Here is a 13,249-nt window from a genome sequence, read left to right on the forward strand (position 1 = left end):
TTTGCATGCATACTTATGTTTGAAAAACTAATTCAAATCCTTCTATCTAGTTACACATGTAAAGTAAGATTTTCTAAATTTACAAGAAAATTGATGGTCATTATTCGAAGGTGTGCTCTGGTTGAAATCCGTCTTGTGACCCTTGTCGAAAAATGACTTCAAGGAGGTAAATCGGTCTAGGTTTCTCAAAACTGATCCGTTTAAACAAAAAAGGTTAATAGATCGATAACTTGCATGAAAGTCAAACTTAACTTGAAACCTTGTAGTTACCAATCAAATTAATTGTACAACTAACTTGGGTTGGGTTAAGTTACTCACCAGCACAAATCTCGCATTACTACTTTGAATAAAATGCCACCCTGGCTCCTTTCAAAAAAAAACTTGGGTTGGGTTAAGTCTAGCTTTTACTCCGAAAAATGTCTGACTCATGATTCTTTAACCTAGCTAGCGTTACAAGAATCGGACATCTACCTTGCAGTTGTATAGTAGCCTGCTTATTAACTGTTCAAACTGACTTAAATTAGAAACTTATTTTCACATAACTAAAAGTTAAAATTTATATTGGGACTACATATTTCCGTACAAGTGCTCACATAGGTATATATAAACGCCCTTTGAAAAAAAAAAATATAAAAATCAAAATTTGTGGTTTACCTAGTTGCACAATCTTCATAGTGTTATTTATTTATAGCTTTTATCTGATTTGTGAATTATTATTTATAGCTTCTATCTAAAGTAGTAACTATGAGTTAACTCGTCATAAAAAAAAAATTGTTTTATTGAGGTACTAAAATCAAGGGAGAAGTCTAAACAAAATCAGACGTTGGTTGGGAGTGTTTTAGAAAACTGCAGTGCTGCATTTTGCTTGAAATTCTATGAATGTGAACACAGCTGATTGAATATTTTAAAAAGCGGCATGAAGTCCTTAATTTTTTGGTGTTTATATATATATATATATATATATATATATATATATATATATATATATATTGGCAGAATTCGGCTGCCGACCACCTGCCAGGCAGCATGAAGGCGATGGAGGTGGGCTACAAGATTATCCCAATCTAAATTTGATTTAAATACTCATACTTAATAATGTTTGATTGTAAATATAATTATAATTGAAATTGAACTATAAGTTGTTATTAGACACGTATTATATTGAAAACGGAGTTGAAGTAAAACAAAATTTGACAACAATTATTCATATGAATATTATAGAGTTAATACCGTTTGAGGTCATTCGAGTATAGTCGTTTTGTCACGTTTAGTCCTAAACTTTCAAATTGATCATCTGTGGTCCTTCGACTTTCAAATTTAACCATTTGTGGTCCAAGTTAACCACTCATGGTCCTTCAAGTTTCAAAACATAACCAGTTTTGGTCCTCTTGAAAGGATCATGGTTGGTTAAAGTTTAATAGTTGAAGGAACATGAGTGGTTAACTTGGACCGCGAATGGTTAAATTTGAAAGTCGAATGGTCAATTTGAAAGTTTAGGACTAAATGTGGTAAAACCACTATACTTAGAGGACCTCGGATGGTATTAACTCAATATTATATGTGAATAAGATTTATCTGATACACTCTTAAATAACCTATTGTTATTGATTTTGCTCTATCACCCAAAAGAAAAAGAAAAAAAAAAAAAAAAAAAAAAAAAAAAAAAAAAAAAAAAAAAAAAAAGACAGAGGTGATTGACGAAGGCTAGGCAAGACGAGATGGAGACTGCAACTGAAAGGTATATTAGAAAAGGAAAAAGGAAAAAGCAGGAATGGGGATGAAAAGGGAGTTGAAGTAGGGAATGACCAAAATGGGTTTTTCATTTTAATTCCAAAACTCTTATACATATATATATATATATATATATATATATATATATATATATATATATATATATATAGAGAGAGAGAGAGAGAGAGGGGGGGGGGGGGGGGGGGGGATCAATCATCAATAATAAAAATTGATAAAACAATGTTCATTATTCATTAATTTTGTCATATAATACATTACTAAGTAGTCCCCAAGAAAAGTACTTATAATTTTCACTATGTTATTGATATGATGGGTGCATCCCCGAGCCCTCCACCCGTTGCCTTTTTTGTTTTGTTTTTGGAAGCAAAAGAAGAACTTGATGAGTAATAAGAAGAGAGCAAAGCACTAATACACAAGCTAAGATTGTGGATGAATTTCAATCCCACGAGTTCGACTAAGAGGGTATAGTTTTAACAAAAGTATGTATGAGCTACCAAGTATATATGCAAACCTACAAATGTAACAAATTAATCGAGATACTATATATCTACGCTATGAACTATAGAAATTCATTGCTTAATAATAAAGCCTGCATAAGAGATTCTACGAGTTACAATTAATCTTGGAATTGACATTCAACAATTCGTCTCTGAAATTATGTGATGATATCCTTGAGTCTTCAATCACGATAGCACTTTTGATCTTTGCAATCGGTTTAATATAGAAATATAGATAAAAATTATTAATAGTTAATACCATAATGACCTAATTAATTCTCAATAATGCAAACGCATAATTAAAATGTTAAGTATCGTTCTAAATAATTAATTAAACAGAAAAAAATTACATAAAAACTTTTCGTGATTAGCGTTTCGCTTTTCATAAATATTTCATCCCACGAATTTTCTGAAACTTCATAAGGTGTTTAAAAGTTATTTTCTTAATTAAAAAAAATTAGAATAATTTTATGTGAAAAAAATTAGTAAAAAATTAATATTTATACATTTTTAAACAAGAATATTTTCAAATAAACTAATATATATATTTTTCCCACACGTTTCATACCTCTCCACTATCTATTGAAAATGAATACCATAAAAGTTGTCGTCATTTGAAAAAAAAAAAAAAAAAAAAAAAAAAACATGACGAAAACTACAATATATAAATTCAAGTAAAATTTCATTGGAATAGTGTTTGTCTTGTCGAAAGACTAAAAAGCAGTGGAAGATAGAGCTTTGATTTGATTTGCAATAGTTAATAATAGCTATAGAATAGCGTAATCCATATTTATTTTGGCTGGCTTTTTCAATTCTTTAGACATCACTTTCACTTTCACTTCATTGTCTATCTTTGAGAGTGGAAAATACAGTCCTTTCAAATATCATTATCATTGGCTAATAAGCCTATTATATTTAATTGCAAATTAACTATGACTCCAATGAGACATCCTGCAGTGTCGTTCACTAGATAATCATTGTTGTTAATAGTAAAAGCAGCATTAATCCTAGTATTATTAGTCATGTTTAAAGTTTGGTAATCATTGTTGTAATTAACTTGTAAAGCATATACTATGCGCAGACTAAAGTCTCTTCACTCCTCATAAAGTTACTTTAAATTAAATAATCAAAACTATTAAACGCATATATACTAATATAATTTCATGTTCCAATGCAACTTTGAAAATTCATGCATGATTCAGTCTTGTGACTACCTATTTGGAATAACAACAGAAGTGCGATTACGCTATATAGTAGTTGGCAAATGAAATATTTTATATGTATATAAATTTATATAAAAAAATTGTATGCATTTAAGAGATTAATAAGTATATGGATTAGGACCCTATATATGGGTTTTTGATAGCTAGGTTATTAAAGCGTAATCAACATGTTTTTTTAGTTATCAATAGTGACACAAATTCATCATCATCATGATCTATCAATATTAAGTGGAAAGTGGTCAATAATTTATCTCTATATTATTTGTATTGAATTGTTATGATGGTTACAATGATAGAGAAGTGTGTGTTATTATATATATATATATATATATATATATATATATATATATATATATATATATATTATTGATAAATATAATTAATACTATATAATATATAATATAAAAGACATACAACTACAATTATTGTTTGAAAAATGCTCCTGAGAAAACTTTTTCTTTTGCCTTCAAGTCAGAAAGTTATCATTACAATGAAAAGTGGCCACTAATTAAAAGTAAAAAAGAAAAATCCATAATGCCATAAGTAATTAGTTTGAAAAATATAGTAAAATTACTTATTAAATTTTGATTATTATTTTTGAAAATGATAGGTCATCGGCATTTTATATATCATTTTGTTAATGTAACACATTACTTCATTTTGTATTCTGTCACAACCACAACATTAACCATGGTCTTGGCTTGTAAAAAAAATTAGGTGGTCTTTAACTTCTCATTATCTTTGCATAGAAAAATAGTCATGACATGACTTAGCTTGTAGCTCTACTCATAGAGTTGGTTGCATATATCTTCTCCTAGACATGGCTTAAGCTTCTCTCATGACTCGGATTTTGTACATATTTTGAATTATTACTAAAAATATTTTGACCATCTTGATGATTGGAAATTAGATATTTTAAGATTTTTCAAATATTCCGACCACCTATAAAAAGCTGGTTGAGAATTCCTACCACTTTTCTTTAGTTGTCAAAATTTTCAATTACTTTTGGTAAACTCAAACATTGGTTGAAAAAGTCATAAAACTTAAAAATTTTGATTTTTTTTTTTATGTTTAAAATTTTACAAATTTCAATAGTGGCACTAATACCACTCAGTACTCTTTGATGGTCACTTATTCCCTTCCCCTGAATAAATAGATGTTTCAAAATTCAAATAAAGATTTTTCTTTTGGTCAAAATAGAAATAGGGTTTGAAATAATAAAACTTTTTCGCTTTCAAAATTCTTTTTAAAATTTTTTTGAACCCGGGCACGAGGTCTGAATATTCAATTCAGTATGAATATATCATAGTTAAAATATTTCTTAATATATTTCGTGTTCTAGAGACTAGAATAAATATCTGACGAAGTAGAGTCATCTTTATCAAGATGACAGCCCAATTTTCTATACTATCAATAGGATCAATTAGAACGTACAAGTCACACATTCATATTCTGGAAATACAAAAACAAAGAAATTATGCGATCAGCCTGAAAAAAAATAAAATAGAATGAGTTAGAAATCTGAGCTTAAAATGATCTCTTTTGAATTTAAATAAAACGAAAGAATTATAAATCTCTAAAATAATAAATAGAAATACCACGAATAATCCTATTGCCATACTCATCAAAGGAGTCGACTTTTGAAGTTCTATATTTTTATTAATAATACTAAGAGAATAAGATATAATTTTATTAAATATAAAATATAATGCATGTGGCATTATTAGATACCATAAGATAATATTTTCCTAGGAATAATACAAGTTGATACCATTGGATTTATATGTGTAACACAAAAAAATAAAGGGAAGAAAAAAACACAATTGGAGAATAGAAAGAGATGTGTAATACATGCATGCAGACAAACAAATTGTGTTACCTAACTACTTCATTCTATTATCAATTTTCCAGCTATGACGACGGTCGACGTTTCCACTCGAGTACCATATATATGTACCCATTACATACCCACTTTTTAACGTTGAAAGATAAAAGAAAGATTGAGAACAATTTTCAACTGGGCCCCAATTCTGCTCAGAAATTGTCTTGCCGACCTAAGAATCCCATGCATTAATGATAAATGTTTCATGATGCCCCATGATCGGAGTTGACTATTAAAGTTTTTTGTCCATGCATTCGGCCGACATATTTTAGTGAACTAATCTTGGTCATTAGGACCATAATCAAGGATTAATCATAGTATTGTTTTGCTTGGGCTGTACTTGCACAGATTTTTTGGTCCATCTGCGTGAAGCCGTGAAGACATGAATATGTACGAAATGGCAATCCCGGCCCGAATGAAAACAAATAACTTTTTTTTTTTTTTTTTTTTTTTTTTTTAAATTTACAAGAAAGTCGACAACAGTTATTTGAATGTATATTTTGATGATGAAGATCGTCTTGTGACCTAACAAAAGATTATAATGAGATAAATTAATTTAGATTACTCATAGGGGTAGGCTACTACCAGAGATAGGGGTGTGCAAATTTTGGAGAAATTTCGGTTAACCAACCGAACCGACGAAATTCGGTTAACCGTTTTCGAACCGAAATATTTCGGTTCGGTTAATGGTTAAAGGTTTTCTTAAAATTCGGTTAACGGTTAATTCGGTTCGAAAGTGTCGGTTAACCGAATTAACCGAACGGTTAACCGAATTTTAGAATATATATATAATATATAATATATTAAATATTAAATATATAATTACTAAAATAAAAAATAGTCAAAATGTCAAATAGAATACATAATAATATGAATTTATTATGATATGTATTTTATTTTAATTGGAATTATTATTTTAGGAATTATTTTATGGATTTTAAATTTTAGGGTTAAAAATTTCGGTTAATCGGTTAACCGACCGATTAACCGAAAAAAAGTTCGGTTCGGTCAATTCGGTAGAGTAAATTTCGGTTCGGTTAACGGTTAAAGCAAAAAAAAGTTCGGTTAATTCGGTTCGGTTAAAACGGTTCGGTTAACCGAACGGTTAACCGAATGAACACCCCTAACCAGAGAGACGGAATTACCTTAGGGGGTAAGAGGGCCATTATCCCCATCCCACCCCTACCCCACCTTATATTTTTTTAGTAAATATATTTGTATATTTTAATATAGTAAGGATAAAATACACTTTTGGTCCCTCTCTTTAATTTTTTTTTTAAATATAAATAATCTATTACAATTATATTAAATGAATTAAAAAAATATATTAAAGTTCAAATTTATTAAATAAAAAGAAATAAATCAAATAATTAAAGTCACTATTTTTATTTATTATTTTATTTCTTTTATCGAGATTTTAATAATGGAGAGCATCAAGTATACATTTTAATTAATTTAAAAATCTCCTAATTTGGTGTGTGTGTGTGTGTGTATATATATATATATATATATATGCTTTACTTTTATTAGTTATTTTGACTAATTAACTATTAGTGATTTATTGTGTGTTTTAATTATTTATTTACACTTTTAAGATATACATTTGCTAGTTTAAATTATTAGTTTTGAAATTGACAAAAATTAATATTGATTATTTAATTCGTGATTTTCGTTTTTGTCTTTATCTATCAAATTTTGAAATATTTAGTGAATCAATAAAATAAATATCAATTAATTATGAAAAAAATTTTGGATAATGTTGATGTTAGTATGTAGTAGTAGTAGTAGACATACTCAAACCAATAAGATTAATAGACAACTCTCACAATCTTTTGGAATAAGGGTCAAATAGGCCACTGAACTGCACATCAAAGTGCAATGAGGCCATTGAACTCAAAAACAATGCAATTGGGTCCTTGAACCACACAAAATCATGCAATTAGGTCCAAAATGACATGTTTACCTGAAATGTAGGTTACCAATTTTAAAAATAATTTTTAAATTTTTTTAAAATAAAATAATTAATTAAAAAAAAAAAAAAACTAAAACTGCCGGAGATGATTGGTCTTCGTCTCCATGGCCGGAGACGAAGCCGGAGACCATCCCTTCGTCTCTGGCCATGGAGACGAAGACTGTCGGAGACGATTCGTCTCCGACAGTTCTAGTTTTTTTTTTTTTTTTTTTTTAATTAATTATTTTATTTAAAATTTATTTTTAAAATTGGTAACCGCCACGTCAGCACAGTTTCAGGTCAACAGGTCATTTTAGACCTAATTGCATGATTTTTGTAGTTTAGGGACCCAATTGCATTGTTTTTGAGTTCGATGGCCTAATTGAACATTGATGTGCAGTTCGGTGGCCTATTTGACCCTTATTCCCAATTTGTTTTTTCAATTAATAACCATTCCATAGGATGTCCTAGAGTTATGGTACCAAAACAATTGAGATTATAAATAATAGCTATTTAGAGAGTTCATCTAAATAAAGCTTAGTAGTAGTTTTACTTTGAAATAATTGAAACAATGTTTTTTTTTTTTTTTTTTGGGTTGGGATCCTAGGCTCATTACGAAATTGGGAACAACAAGAATATAAAGGAAAGTGAGAACGAATATGAGATTGAGATAGCGGGTCACAGGTAATAAATGGATCAATTACACAATACACAACTTTACCATTTTGTAAAATTGCTCTTGAAAAAACACACCCCTTACCCCTTACTATTCGATCCCTTACATAGGGAAATGAAGACGGTTAACAACAATAGAATTACCCCACATTATCCTACATGTCTAGACACACGTCTCCTAATTTTAAGGCATCATAAAATGTACCTATATAACCTCTACGTAATTTACCTAGACCCACAAGCAAGAATCCACCAAAAGAACCTGATATTCTTTAGATCAATGAACACAACAAATTTTGAGTTATTACTTTTACTTGTCAATGAGGGAATGGTCATATATTTAGCCACTTGCCAAATCTCCAATCCATTTATTTCCTCCCATGCATTTCGTCATTTGTGATATAATAAAAAGGGTTTTGTTTATCGAAAAACAACCAAACCATTGATCTTACATTAAAGACACCGGCCTCAATCCAATTGAGAAAAATAATTAAGGTTGTAGAGAAACAATTGACATTATAAATAGATTGAGTAATAGGTATTTAGAGAGTTCATCTTAGTAGTATTTTCACTTTGAAATAATTGAAACCTAATATAAATATTGATGATTTTTATTTTTATTTTTTTTGGAATCCTAGGCTCCCTACGAAATTCGGTAATTTAAGGACAAAAAATTTAAAGGATAGTGAAAACGGATATGAAATTAAGATGGCGGATCATAAGTAACTACCCTTTCAGTCTTGGATTGCTTTCTGGTTAATAAATGAATCAATTACATAGTACACAACTTTATCATATTGTAAAAGCTATTGAAAAAATATACTCCTTACCAATTACTATTTCGTCCTTTACATAGGAAAATATCTATAGTTAACAATAATAGAATTACCATACCCCACAAAATATTCTGCATGTCTAAACACACGTCTCCCGACTTTAACACATCATAAAACACTACTGGAAATTCTGAAATTTCCGACCACCTGAAAGTGATCATAAATCAAGTTGAAAGTCTTGTTCCGACCACTTTTGGTATCCGGAAAAACCTTTGTTGCTATTTCCGACCACTTTTTGGACTTTTTGGTATCAACTTAATTTAAGATCATTTTCAGGTGGTCGGAAATTTCAGAATTTCCAGTAGTGAAATATACCTATATAACCTGGGACGGAGTCAGGAATTTTATTGAGAGGGGGCGAAGAAGCAAGGACTGATCCATCAATTTTTTCGAGTGAAGGCGAAACATTAAAACGAAAGAGATATTTTTTAAAAAAAAATAAATTATCCAAAAAATATAGGTATAAATTGTTGGATATGGGCAAAACATAAAACACACAGAAATTTTATTAAAAATATTTATAACAAAATATGAAACATAATTAATTTGATAAAATAATTTGAATAGAGAACACATTATAAATTACACATCTCATTTTTAATATAAAAGAATGTTATATATATATATATATATATATATATATATATATATATATATATATATATATATATATATGTGTGTGTGTGTGTGTGTGTGTGTGTGTGTGTGTGTGTGTGTGTGTGTGTGTGTGTGTATTTTATTAAATATTAAAAAAGCTATTAACAATGTTATTGTGTTGAAGCCAAGAGAAATTGTAAAATTGTAATAATGCCAACAAAAGATTCAAACTCTAGATCTTCACTATAACCAAACATATGCTCTATCAACTAATCTATTTCACTTATTGTTAATATTTATCTGTTTCTTTATACTAATACTAAAACTTGTACTATATATACATATATACATACAACTATTATATATGGGGTGGGGGTGGGAATGGGCTGAGGGGAGGCAGCTGTCCCCCGGCTCCCGCCCCCGCCCCCTTTGGCTCTGTCCATGTATATAACCTCTACGTAATTGATCTAGACCCACAAGTAAAAACCCACCAAAAGAACCTGATATTCTTTAGGAGGAGCGTTATGTTGTGCATTCGTGTGCACCATGCATGGTGCAGCCGGATGCAAAAACGACGTCGTTTTGACTAAAAACGCGTGTCCCACTTAAAAAAGAAAATTCAGTTTCGATTCCCTCAATAGTATTATGTTGTTCATTCATTCTGGATTTTTAGTTCATAGATTCTGGATTTTTAGTTCATTGATTCTGGTTTTTTCGGTCATTGATTCTGGATTTTTAGTTTATTCATTCTGGATATTTAGACGGAAATCAAAACTGATTTTTTTTTTTCATTCATGTTGGATATTTAGTTCATTCATTATGGATTTTTAGTTCAAATTATGCATAATATAATGCTGTTGCCGGGAATCGAAACTGTTTTTTGTTTTTTGTTTGTTTTTTTTTTTTTTTTTAAATGGGACACGAGTTTTTAGTCAAAACGACGTCGTTTTTGCATCCGTGTGCACCATGCACCGCATAATTTGCCTCTTTAGGAACACAACAAATCTCCAATCCATTTTTAATTTCCTCCCACGCATTACGTCATTTGTGTTATAATAAAAATGGTTTTGTTTACCAAGAAACAATAATCAAACCATTGATCTTATTACATTAAAGGCACCGGCCTCAATACAATTGAAACAAATAATTAAGGTTGTGCTTATTGTATATATATTTGATGTTGTCTGAGGAACAAAAGTTGATGCCTGGAACCTAGTCGTTCATCATCACGTACCACGTGAAAAGGCAAAAGGCAAAAGGCAAGAAACGTTTGCTAGTGAAAAAGGCAGGCGGCCGGCCGGATCGGAGGTGGTGGTGGTCGCCTTGGGCGGCGGTGGTGGCGGAGCCCGGTTAGATTCGCGGCGTCGCCACAGTCTCCGACATGTATTATCAAAATCCTTATCTACCACTACCATATACACCCAAAACCTAACGCTTTTTTAACACGTTATTATGTGTACGTCAACTCACGTGTGCTCAATTTTCAATCCAGCTGCCTTTTATATATCTTCTTCCTTGCTCTTTCCCTCTATTTGGGCCCAATCAGATACCAAATCATCCTTTTATTCCTTTTTCTTTCCATCCAACCTTTTTTTTTCCCAGATACAAAATAAATAATACTGGAAAATGACAGTTCTAAAATTCAGGGCCAGACTATTATTTTAACAAGCTAGGTCATCATAAAATCGAGGTCAGACTATTACAATAAGGTCATAAAATTAAGGCTGAATTATTTCAACAACATCATAAAATGGAGTAAGGGTTAAATTAATCACTGAATGTAACCTGAAAATGCAATTAGGTCACCAAACGAAAAAAAATGTACAATTAAATTACTGAACATCCCAAATGTATGCAATTTCACTTGGATTGTCATCAATTTCATCAGGTTGCCTGCTTACGTGGATGGTGAGTTGGACATTTTAAATAATTTTTAATAATAAACTTTAAATATGAAAAATTAAAAAATTAAAAAAAATACAAAACAAAGCCGGGTGGCCTTTCGCCCCGCCCCTCCTCCTTCGTCTCCACCGTTGGAGACGAAGAGGTTTGTCTTTATTTTTATTTTATAAAATTGCATATATTTAGGGTATTCAGTGGCATAATTGCATCTTTTTTTTTTTTTTTTTTTTTCGTTTAATGGCCCAATTACACTTTCAACTTACATTTAGTGATCAATTTGAATCTTATTCCTAAAATCAAAGGATCAAACTATCCCGACATGGTCATAAAGTTAGGACCAAACAATCCCAACAAAGTTATAAAATCAAGACTAGACGACTATCCTAACAAGATCATAAAATCAAGATCATAGGTCATAAAAATGAGGTAGAACTATCCCAACATGGTCATAATATTAGGACCAGACCATCCCAATAAGGTTATAAAAAATTAGACTAGACTACCCTAAGAAGGCTATATACAAGATTCGGACCATACTATCCTAACAAGGTCATAAAATCTAGACCGAACTATCACAACAAGGTCATAAAATCAAGACTATTCTATCTTAACAAGGTCATAAAATTCAAGCTAAAGTATCCCAACAAAGTTATAAAATCAGGGCCAAATTATCCTAAAATGTAAATAGCATTGGAGTAGTGCCACTAGAACCAAACAAGCAATTCAACACATCTAAATGCAAGTTCAAACTGAACCAAAATGTGTCGCTATCTAATTCACATATAATTATATATATGGTTCATTGGGGATATGATATATATGCTGCATTGAACACCGCCAAAATCAAAGAATTGAGTTGATAGTTAGCAGCCATAGAATAGAATTGATTTGGGACAAGATAATATTCCATGACATTATTTTCTGAAAAATAGTTGATTACAAGAACGGAGAAAATGAAAATGGAACACATTTTTTTGGTAGTTGGCGTAGCAGACATGTCTTCTTCAGTTTCAAGAGCATGTTTGTACTATTAGTTCCATTCCTAAATAATTTAGGGTCCACAAGAAAACGAGTTTTCCACCCCTTTTTCAGAATAATAAATGACAATAAATGAATTGCATTAAATTTCAATAAATGAATTTAAAAAATAAAAAATTAGCAAACACATTTAACACCAACAAAGGCTATAGCTTATTTGTGGAAGACATTGAGACTCTCCATCTTGTGGTCTAGCCGGAGAAGTTTGGATTCTTTTAAGTAAGATCTTAAATTCGAACTTTATAAATAAAGTAATAGGTAGGTGTTTGAACTTGGGAGAGCTCCCCACATAATAGGTAAGCTGATAGGTAAACTACATAAGTATATATTTATATTTTATATATTATGTACTGAAGACATATTTCACATGTGCTGGTCGATTGCATTTTGATAATCTTCAAACCATAGGTTTTTTTTTTTTTCTTTTAAAAAAATCAAGTGACATGTCTTTTCTCATGGGTTTATCTATAATATCAAATTGAATAATATGTTCCGTTTTAACTGAACTCAGGTGAACGGCATATTTATATGAAATTTGAATATGAAAGATCAATTATTATGGTCACACAAGCTGTGCGGACCATATTTTGTAACTGTAAAATAATGTACATTCAGTATAAAATAATGTTCTTTTAGTATATTAAAAATGTATATTGTAATAAGGGGATGTACATTATTTATGTACAGAGTGTATATTATATTGTATAATGTATATTCAATACACAAATAATGTACATTTATTATATTAAAAATTAAAAATGTACTTTTTGTTATGGTCCACACAGCATTGTGAGGATTATGGTTCACACAATAATTTGCCATGAAAGATGCTATAATATATTTAAAAAGAAAAGAAAAACATATATTTTGGGCCATTGAGTTAAAATCTGCTACTT

Source organism: Ipomoea nil, unplaced genomic scaffold, assembly GCF_001879475.1.
Source record: "Ipomoea nil cultivar Tokyo-kokei standard unplaced genomic scaffold, Asagao_1.1 scaffold0164, whole genome shotgun sequence".
In the NCBI taxonomy this organism is placed as follows: Eukaryota; Viridiplantae; Streptophyta; class Magnoliopsida; order Solanales; family Convolvulaceae; genus Ipomoea; species Ipomoea nil.